A 7,071-nucleotide genomic window follows, 5' to 3' on the forward strand; every position below is an offset into this window, starting at 1 on the left:
GGCAGTGAGATTGGCACAGGATAGAGCAGGATTTAGGGCTGTTGTACATAGGGTCGCAATGAGTTGCAAACGACTCGACGGCACATAACAAAAACAACAACAGAATTGGGGATATATCTTTGACTGTTTGTAAGAATTAAGCCAGGGAGTCTTCTGGTATAGGATTTTTTTTTTTTTTTAGTTGGAACTTCTTTTTGTGATCTGCTGTATTTCTTCTGCTGTGATAGGTCTGTTCAGTTGTTCTACATCTTTCCGTGTCAGTCTGGGTAGGGCATGAGTTCTAAGGAGTTTGTCTATTTTCAAATGTATCAGAGTATAGCTTTTCATAAAATTCTGATATTATAAATTTCATCTCCTCTGGTTCTGTTGTGATATCATCTTTATTTTTTTGTATTCGAGTTATCTGTGTCTTCTCTTTTTTCCCTTTCGTTAGATTTGCCAATCGTATGCCAATTTTATTGACCCTTTCGGAAAGCCAGCTCCTGGTTTTGTTGATTTCAAATGTTGGTTTCAATTGATTTTCTGTTTCCTATCTCATTAAGTTCAGCTCTTGTCCTTTTAGTTTCCTTTGTCCTAGAAGCTGGGTGATTAGATGGTTGTTCTTTTTCTATCTGATGGATGTGTTGAGGTAGATCATTAATTTTCTTTCTTTATTCTTTGTTTTTATGTGTTTGCCTATGCTGTGAACTGCCTCTGAGGATTATCTTAGCTGTATTCTAGACGTTTTGGTATACTGCATTCTTTTTTTTTATTTATTTTTTTTTTTTTTTTGGTATACTGCATTCTTATTTGCATTTGTTTCACAGAACTTTCTTATTTCATTCTTTATTCCTTCTATAACCCAATTGTGTTCTAGCAAGGTACTATTTAGCTTCCACACGGGTGGTTTTGTAAGCTTTACTTTCATGTTAATTTCTAGTTGTATAGATTTGTGGCTGGAGAGATATTTTGTATTATTTCAGTGTGTTTTTTTTAAATTTATTGAGGTTTGTTTTGTGTCCTAATATATGATCAATTCTGGAAAATGTACTATGTGTACTTGAGAAGAAAGTGAATTGAGTTTTAGTAGGAAGTAATACCCTGTATACCTATCTTTTGTTGAGAGTGCTTTGTTAAAGTCTCCTGCCACTATTGTGGTGTTGTCTATTTCTGTTAACCATTGTTTTATGTATTTTTCAGGTCTGTCATTTAATGCGTAAATGTTGATCAAGATTATGTCTTCTTGATCTATTGTGGCTTTAATCATAATGTAGTACCTTTCATTATCTTTTATGGTGGTTTTCATCCTGAAGTGTATTTTATCTGAGATTAGTATTTCCAGTCCTGTTTTTTATTTTTTCTGGATGCCATATGATTGGTATATTTTTTCTAGCCTTTGATTTTTAGTCTATCTTCCCCTTCATTCCTTAGATGTGTCTCTTGTAGACAACAGATTGATGGGTTTTATTTTTAAATCCATTTTGCTATTCTTTTTCCCCTTAATTGTCAAATAAATCCCATTCACATTAAATGTGGTTTAGACAGACAGATTTTCTCGTTGCCATTTTGCTGTATTCCTTTTTCTGTTGTCTCTTGTTACTATGGTTCATCCACTTTCCTTTCATGTCTCTGTGTGAAGAACTTTCCTTACAATTGCTTGTAGTTTTGGTCTTGTTTTCATAAATTCCTTAAGTTCCTTCCTTTATGTGAATGACCTAATTTATTCTTCATATTAGATGGAGAATTTTCTTCATTCAACTTTTTTGTATATGTATTGTCTTCCAGGTCACATGGTTTCTTCTGAGAAATCAATACTTAATCTAATAGATTTTCCTTTGTAGGCGACTCTGTTTTTCTCACACTGCTTTTAGTATTCCATCCTTATCTTTTAATTTAGAGAAATTAAGTATGATATGTCTTGATATGTTTCTTTTTCAGTCTGGTCCATTTGGTCTTCCTTGAGCTTCTTGGATGTGGAATTTTCCTTTCTTTGAAAACTAAGAAGTTTTCTTCTAGTACCTCTTCCACAATTTCCCAGGGATTTCCCTGTTCCTCTCATGTCCTGGAATTATAATCATATATATTTTTTCTTCTTTTTATTTTATTACACATGATTATGTTTTCTTCATTTTCTTTATGTCTCATGTCTGATTTTTGTTCTACTATGGTTTCATTGAGACTTCTGTCTTCTTGCTCACTGACTCTCTGTTTCATCTCTTCTGTTTGACTTTTTTGTCCTTCCACCATATTGGAAACTTCACAATTTCGGTCATAATTTTCTGGATCGTGTTTTCATGCATTTCTGTTATTTCCAGTACTGTGTTGGCTGTACTTCCTCTGTTTTGTGACTTCTTTATGTATACTTTCATTTCTTTCTTCCATCTTCTGCATTTTCTTCCATAGTTGTTCAAGTTGCTCTTCATTGATATATTTTTTTCTGGTTCTTTGTCTTGGAAGTATTCACTTCTTGATGACTTTCATTGTTTCTTCCATCATTTGCACCTTTTAATCCAATCATTTGTATCTTCTTCTGTAGCTGTTCATATAATTTTTGCATCAACATACTTCTTATGGTTCTCTTTTTTGGGGTATTCATTGAGACTGCAATATGTTCTGCTTTTTCTGAGAACAAGTATTTTTTTTCCCATGATGTTTGGGGTTACCTGCTGCTTTCTTGACATTATATGAATGTATTTGGTAGATGTTAGGCTGTTATGAGTGTATAATATCCCAGGGAAGGACAATGTTCTATGAAGGACTTGTATATCAGTGTTCTACTTTAGGGAGCACTGAAGCAGGGTGAGTGTTGCTCTCCATCAACTGTTGCTGTTCCATACCTGTTCTCCTTTGGCTTAAGGTATACAAAGCCTTGATTTCCTTATTGAATATCAGTTGACCATAGATAACTGTGCTTATTTCTGGGTTCTCAATTCTGTTCCATTGCTCAATATGCCTGTCATTGTACCAGTACCATTCTGTTTTCGTTACTAGTGCTTTATAGAAGGTTTTGAGGTCAGGAAGTGCTATGCCTTAAACCTCATTTTTGTTACTCAGAAGTGTCTTGCTTTTTCTGAGTCTCTTGTCACTCCAAATAAATTTGGTAATTTCCCTTTGAATCTCCCCGAAAAATGAGTTTAGTTATCAGAATTGGTATTGCATTGAACATATAGATTGCTTCCTATCCATGAACAGGGCACATTTTTCCATTTCTTTAGATCTTTTATTGTGTCTTTATTGTTCTATAGTTTTCTTTGTATGGGTCTCTTGTATCTCTAGTTACAGTCACTCCCAAGTATCTCAATTTGTAGTTGCCTATTGTAAATGGTCTTGCTTTTGAAGGACCCCCGAACCTGTTCTGTCCCGAGTGGACGGCGAAGACCCAAGACTCCAAGACACCGGCTTGATGCAACAGCAAGAGATAAGAGGTTTATTGCGGAGCTCCGGGCCGACCCTTATCTCTCACAGGAGACAGAGGAGCCGACCCCGAGCAGACAAAGTTGGGTTTTTTTATACACTTTAGGGGGATACAACTGAGTATCAGCTTCTCATTGGGTGATGAAAGCACAATTTGAATTCATTGGTTCAGTGTTCGCTCAGGGTTTACACAGCATTTTTGCACGTAGCACTTGCGGCAGTCACGTAGCACTTGCGGCAGTCACGTAGCACATGTAGCAGTTAGATAGATCTTTAACTATATGGTGGTGTCACAAATTCTTTAGTATACAATGAGTTCAAACTCTAGGGCAGTGGAAAAGCACAAGATACATTGGTTATCAGTCGGGAAACAAAGGCACATGGGTTATCAGTTGAGAAACAATCTTTGCTTGTTTGCTCTGCCCTTCTGCTAGATATTCTTGAAATACTGTTGCCCTGGATACCTGGGTGTGGGGCTTTAAAAACTCCTGAGTTTAACTTAGCTGAGAACTATAGAAACTTGAGTTTAATTCAGCTGAGAACTATAGGGACTGTTTTAATTTCAATCTTTTCACTTTCTTTGTTTCCCTCTCTGAGTTCTCTTTGTTACTGTAGAGGAATACAATTGAATGGAGAAATGGTAACCTCTTCAACAAATGGTGCTGACAAAACTGCAGAAAGCTGAAACAGGATCAACATCTTACACCATATAAAAAAATCAACTCAAGGTGGATCAGATACCGGGGAGTAAAGCCCAAAACCGTAATGTTCTTAAGAGACAAACTGGGATCAAGCTTAGAAGCACTTAGTCCAAGGTATAAAGAGACTGCCAAATACAACCAGAAATGCACACTTTAAAGAGGATAAAATTGATGCATGGGACCTTCTAAAGATTAAATCTCTGTGCACCTCAAAACCTTTTTCCAACAGGGTGAAAGAAAACCTGTAGACTAGGAACAGACATTTGGTAATTCCATATCAGACAAGAGTCTTATAACAAAAGTTTACAGGATACTCCTGGGCCTCCACAAGGAAAAGACTGATAACCCAATTACAAAATGGGCAAAAGATGCAGAAAGAATTTTTATAGAGGAAGATATTCAAATGGCAAACAGACACATAAAGAAATGGTAACCTCCAAATCACTGGCAATAAGAGAGAAGCTGATTAAAACCACAATGAGGTATCATCTCACTCCAGTTAAGAGTGGCAAAGTTTAACAGGGCAGCAAGTAATATATGTTGGAGAGGATGTGGCGAGAAAGGAACTCATACATTGTTGGTGGGATTGAAAAATGGTGCAGCCATTCTGGAAGGCAGTTTGGCCCTTCCTCAAAAAGCTGAACATAGAAATTCTATATGGTCCAGCTATTCCACTACTTGGAATATACCCTGAGAAAATGATAACTGAGGTACAAACTGAGATTTGTACACCAATGTAAGATCTTACCATAAATATTTCCTTCAACTGATTCAGCACAATTTCCTTGTAATTAAAAAAAAATCATACTTGATAAATGAGTTAGTTGGACAATAAATAAGTGCATAGGTAAAAAGATTACCGAAGAAACAAAACAAAAAATGCCATCCACTCTGAATATTTTACGCACAGAAAAATCTGACAATGCATGACTTTTCATCTAATTTCAGCCAATTAGCCAAACTAAATAATTAATAACGGTTCCAAATAAATGAATTAAACTCATGTTATATTGTTTATGTAAGTGTATATTACAAAGAGGTCTTGAATGGATAAATATAGTACATAAATTAATTTAACAAATGAGGCCACTTTATATATCTTGGCATTTAAGAATAAGCAAATCTACCCAGGAATCTGCTGGCATTTAATATTATACCTATAAATTATTCATTCATTTGCAGATTTCTTTTATGTCAAATCTTGTCAGAACAGTTAATTTTACATGAAAGTTATTCTCAGAGGATGTTTCTAACAATTGGGTATTAGCATTTTCTAGTGAGTCAGCATTTTCGGTTTAACAAGTTTCCTGTCCTATTCTGAGTAGCAGCATTTACATAATTTATTCAATTCTCAGTGGCGAAGATATAAGAATTTTATTTTCTAGGATTATGTATTAAATTATATACATACAAGTATAATCATTTATAAGTAATAAAGAATAAAGTATCACCAAACATACATAATCAATCTGTTACATTGGGAAATAACAGGAAAAATCTCAATTAAATTAGTGAGCTTTTTAAAATAAGAAACTATCTTCAAAAGAGGAACTTTCTTCTGGTTACTAGGAAAAGCAGTTTGTAATACATGAAAGCTTCATGCACTTTTAGTTGTATAGTGATGAAGGAGAATGTTTGAAAAGCAATGTGAAAGACTTCAAGAGCAGACAAATATTCCTCATCACAACCTCTTCTATTCTTAAAACTGTTGTTGCAGCTACTATGTCGGCCTGTCTTATTGTGAGTCTATTTTTCTTTTACTGAATCTACTTTTTCAATCATTGTGCCCTCTCCTGTACCAAAAGTGATATCTTTCTCCAGAGACTGTATCCTTCTGTCAACGTGCCCGAAGCATGTGACAATATTCAATGCTATCTAGCTGGAACCAACTCATATCTAATCTTACTGTGATTTTTCTAAGGCTGTAAATTACACAGAAGATTATATATCTTTCTCCCTCAGAGTGAATGGTGGATTCAAATCTCCATGGAGATGCGATCTTTGTGTTAGAATAGCAACTCCTTTTGAATTATGCCTCAGACTTCCCTGTGACATTAAGTATAATTATTATCTGTTCCTTTTTTTAATTTTTTATTTTGCCCTGCAATCCTGAAGGCACATGGTTCGAGGCCACCAGATGCTCCTTAGAATAGAATGGGCAATCTCCTCCCCTATGATTAACTACCTTTGAAAACAAGCTGGAAGTCAGCTATGAGTCAGCTCTGACTCTACAGTACACAACAACATTGGTTTGCATACAAACTTCATATGAATTGTGCTTCATTATTATGTATTGTGTTTCACATTCACATTGTATTTTATACAATTATTCCCATATACTGTGTTTTATAAAATTAATTACTAATGATCTATGTCCATTATTACCTAATCTTTTCAGATCCCCACTGAATCTTTCCTAATTCCTTTACCACTTCTCTCTGCCCACCAAACATTTTGACCCTGTGAGAAATCCCACTACCTCCTGCCCCTTCACCTTCTCCCTTATGAGTTTTAAACACATCTTAATAGTTATCTTTCTATTTTTACAAGAAAGTCTTATGCAATATTCATTCTTATGAGAGTTAGTTCACTCAGTATAACACTGTAGCCTCTACCATGTTATATGTTGTTGTTGTTGTTATGTGCCGCCGAGTCGCTGCGACTCATAGCGACCCTATGTACAACAGCCCTAAACTCTGCTCTGTCCTTGCTAATCGCACTGTCTCTGACACTCCCATCCCAATTATCCCAGTCACTGAATCAATCCACCTCATAGAGGGCCTTCCCCTCCTGCGCTGTCCCTCCACCCTCCCAAGCATGATGTCCCTCTCTAAGGACCGGTCTCTCCTCACAACATGTCCAAAGTAAGTTAGACAGAGCCTCAGAATCCTTGCCTCCAAGGAGCCACCCGGTTTAACCCTCTCCAGGACAAATCTATTTGTTTTCCTAGCAGTCCATGGTATTCTCAATACTCTTC

The sequence above is a fragment of the Elephantulus edwardii genome, unplaced genomic scaffold (assembly GCF_000299155.1).
Source record: "Elephantulus edwardii isolate Elephantulus edwardi_28Jun2011 unplaced genomic scaffold, EleEdw1.0 scaffold00100, whole genome shotgun sequence".
Lineage (NCBI taxonomy): Eukaryota > Metazoa > Chordata > Mammalia > Macroscelidea > Macroscelididae > Elephantulus > Elephantulus edwardii.